Genomic DNA, 4,485 nt, shown 5'->3' with positions numbered 1-4,485 from the left:
AATCATTGTGAGCATATAGTACCCAGTATGAAGACAGTGTGAGCATAGAGTACCCAATATGAAGTCATTGTGAGCATACAGTACCCAATATGAAGACAGTGTAAGCGTACAGTACCTTCGTATAGAGTCATTGTGAGCATAGAGTACCTACGTATGAAGTCAGTGTGAAAATACAGTATCCATGTATGAAGTCAGTGTGAGCATACTGTGCACATTTATAAAGTCAGTGTGAGAACACGGTACCCATGTATTAAATCACTGTGAGCATATGGTACCCACATTTGTAGTCATTGTGTGAACATACAATACTAACGTAGTAAGTTAGTACGAATACATGGTACTCATGTATAAAGTCATTGTCAGCATGCAATATCCACCTATGAAGTTAGCATGAGCATACAGTACCAATATATAATGTCAGTGTAAGCATATAGTACTTAATAAAGTCAGGGGGGATTTGGAAGCAAAAATACAGAAGGCAACTGTTAACATCAGCTTAAAAGTAATAATTAACATTTAATGAGTATGTGTTCTATGATAATACTTTTCCAAGAAACTTTTAATTTTAAATATTTTACTGACCTTAAGTGCCCTTTGAGGGAATATTATTTTGTGTTTTACTGGAGGGAAATTAATTAAGGTTAAATAATTTGCTAATATTATGTGTGGTGCTCCATTCCTTTAATCCTCACAATGGGAAAGGCGTGGCAGCAGGGTCACGAATTCAGAGTCATCCTGGGTGTACTTCACTCATTCATTCATTCGTTCATTCATTCATGTTGTGTGTGTACATGTATGTGTGTTTGCTCATCTGTCAGTGAGTGTGGTTGCTAGAGGTTGATGTTGGTATATTTTTCTACTGATCTCTGTCTTACTTTTTGAAACAGGGTGTCTCAGGAACCTAAAGCTTTCTGTTTTGGCCTGGCTGGCTGGTCAGTGAGTTCTCAGGATCCTCCTGTCTTTACCTGGCAGATACTGGGGATCCAATCATGTGCCATCATGCCCAGCATTTACATGGGCTCTGGGGGTTTGAACACAGGTTTGTCATGCTTATACAGCAAGAACTTTATTGACTTATCTGTCTTCCCAGCCACCAGCCTAACCTATACAGTAACAACCAATAAGTTAATAAATAACAGTATTTGTTACAGATCATACAGTAGGTCATGCATGGTGTTAGAATTTAAAATCTGCAGTCTGTTTTCAAAGTTGTTTACCCAGTTAAGTCACAATCCATCAGTGTATGGTAGTTGTACTATTCTCTTGAATACCTCATATGAAGTAGAATTAATATGATATTTCTGATGTGTTTTTCTCTTTTTCTCTTGTGGGTGTCAGGGGAACACATATAGTAAACATCTATGTGGATTTTAGTCCTCCACTCCTGGAGAAAAGGAGACGGAAAGTTGGAAATACATACTAACTGAAATAAGTGATTTGTATACATACAGACATGTCCATGCATACACATACATGCATACTTCCACATTGCTTAAAAGTGTCAGGTGCCATTAGGAGCCTCTAGTTGATATTATTCTTCTGGTATTTTGAAACTAATGCTCATTCTTAAAGACTGTTTAAAATGTGGACCGCTGATAAGTCTTTTATTACATCTACATTATAATCTAATAGCAAAAATGGAGATAGTTTAGGAATAAAACAATAAACAACAGAGTTAATTTTTATATTTGTAGAATCAGTTGGTAAATGTAATTATTTCTGCCTCCTCGGTTCTGCTCTGAGGAGAATTTAAAGAAGTGCTTATTAATGGCTAGCAAGGGTCAGAGCAGAATAACAACATGTTCAATAGTTAATTAGTTAATTTTAAGTATGAAATTTCCTAAACTGTATTTATATAGACTGAGTGGATTATACGTAGGAATGTATATGCATATACATATAATTTAATGCAATAACAATTAATAAAAAGAGATCATGAATTTGTAAGATATCAAGGAGAATTCTAGGGGAGGGTTTGAAGGGAAGAAAGGTAAGGGAAGTGATATAATTATTTTATAATCTCAAAAACAAAAGGAGATATTTAAAAATTAGATAGTGATTCATTTATTCCAATGTATTTGCCAATATTCCTTTTATATGCTTGTCTTTTTCTGTTCTTGAGCTCTCAGGTGACTAGGTCATTGCTATTCTTAGTAACCTGGTAGGATCTCTAGGGATGATTCTAGTTCAACCACTCTGAGGAAACAGCTCTGTAAACAATATTGACCCCCCCCCAGGGGACCATCAAATCCATTTACACAGATACCAGTTGTCACAAACTATTTGCAAAGCCAGACAGAACAGACTTTCCCAGTGTCTGTGAATCCCTATTTGGTTCTAGTCACCTCACCACTTCTGTCATGAAATAATTCTTACTTTGAGCTGTGAGTTTTGATTTCATAGGAAACATCAGATATACATTTTTTGTAATTTTATGGAGAAATGAGCTAACCCAAAGAGGATCTCAGAGCTTTCTTTTCTAGATAAGGAAATGGTATCATAATTTGAATCAAGTGTTTAAATACATCAACACTAAGCCTGTTGACAATGCTGATATCTCCATATTTTTCAATCATGAAAATCATCTCTTGAAATGATACCCAAGTCCACTAGAGAGAGATGAGGTCCTCAAAGCTTATATTGTAGCTAGCCTTCCAATAAGTATTGATTTGAAAATGTCAGCATCAATTCCACTCATGTTGTCCAGATGCATAACTTCCTTTGGCAATAGCAATGCATGGCATTTTAGAGTACCACCTTTTAATAGCTGTCCAGAATATTTCAAATAGTTACATGATAGGTTAGCACAACAGTGATAGCATTAGATAGTAATGACAAAATTTTAAAGACATACTTGGAATGGTAGGTATATATGGCATATAAAACCATGTCTGCAGAAGAGCAAATGAAGGCATGATACTAGTCATAATGATTTTCCTTTTTGCTTAAAGTTGAATAAAGAAATCAAGACTTCGTAGACTTATGAGTTATGAGAAGAGGTTATTATCTAATCCCATATGGATAGATGAATTTAAATAATATTAAATCAGTTTGCCATAATGGCAGAAGAGTTAACAATGTCATTGATTAAACACTAATATGGATTACTAAAGAGAGCTTCTATATTAAATATGGGAGAGAGGGCGAGAAAGAATTTCAATAGAAGACTTTCAGTTTCAAGTTTTGTCTGCTCAGAGATAAGAGTTGGTTTAGAGTGGACATCTGTCTTTTGTTTAGTATTTGTCTTTCTAACAGACTGATTGCTGTGCAGAATCATCCCACAACTTCACTTCTATAGCATTTTATTGGCTTTCGTGTTTATGTTTCTACATAGTTCTTTCAGAATTGATTGGTAATACAAGTTCAACTTAAGGTTTTAACAGCTTCATTCCATTATTGCCTTAAAACCTCCTTCTCCTCAGATTGAGTCTGGGGAAAATAAAGACTGAATTCAGACTTACTGTGTGCTAGTCTATTCTCATAGTGGGAGAGGCACTAAGTCGGAAATTTTATTTATTGTAGCATTTGGATAAGATAGATAAAATTTGGGAAAATGCAAGGGGTTAGATTAGTACTTTAATTGTACCCAGAAGCCAAAGTGCATACTGCAATATACTCTAAAATTTTTCAGGAAAGAAAACATGTATGGGCATGACAGATCAGAAGTAGGCTGATGGAGATGGAGAAGAGGAGAGGTTGTAGACAAAGTTAACAGGACTACTTTCTGTGTTTTAACTATTTTATACACACATTAGTTTCACAATAAAAAATAGGAAAAGACTTTTTACCAATTATCAGTTTTGTGTTTTGTTTGTTTCTTTGTTTCTAATCTTTCTGTCTACTTTAGCATATTCTGTAGCCACTGAAGAGATTTACATTTGTTTCCTGTATCTTCTCTTCACTTCTTACCATTCCTGGATGACTTTGGTGCCTTCAAAAGTGACATTTCCAGCATCCTTCGTCCTGATTTCCACTTCTCCAAATTGCATCCCCTTTTTCTAGATGAGACATATCTTGGTCTCTGTACTAACCTGTCACTCATTTTAGAAGTTTTTCATCCCAACATTATACAAGAAATACCTGTTTTGCTAAAATTCTTACCCATTGGAGCCTTGCCAATTAAAGAATAGTTGCCTCCTGGATCTTAAGACAAAACCTTTTGAAATGTTATTGAAATAAACTCTATTTTATTATTTAGAAGCCTTTAAAATGCGGTGTTTAACTGTGTAGCTTTGGCTGACCTAAAGCTTGGTAAGACCAGACTGGCCTTGAACCTGTGGCATTCTCCTTCCTCCTCTCCAGCGTGCTGGGATTACAGGCGTGGCACGTGCCACCACATCTGGCTTCTAGTTCTGTGTTCCTGTCTGTCTGTCTGTCTGTCTGTCCGTCTGTCTATCCATCTATCTATCATCTATCTATCTATCTATCTATCTATCTATCTATCTATCTATCTATCTATCTATCTATCTATCTATCTATCTATCT

The 4,485-nt window shown here is 35.5% G+C and overlaps 1 protein-coding gene across 6 annotated transcripts in view; it reads left to right on the top strand.

Moving 5' to 3' along the window:
- The window catches only part of Mipol1 (mirror-image polydactyly 1), a 261,950-nt gene that overhangs the window by 52,036 nt on the left and 205,429 nt on the right, over nucleotides 1-4,485 (top strand). The window lies entirely within an intron of this gene.

This window comes from Microtus ochrogaster, chromosome 1 (assembly GCF_000317375.1).
Source record: "Microtus ochrogaster isolate Prairie Vole_2 chromosome 1, MicOch1.0, whole genome shotgun sequence".
NCBI classification, from domain to species: domain Eukaryota; kingdom Metazoa; phylum Chordata; class Mammalia; order Rodentia; family Cricetidae; genus Microtus; species Microtus ochrogaster.
Note: the sequence above shows the minus strand (reverse complement) of the source record. Positions and strands in the feature narration are given on the sequence as shown.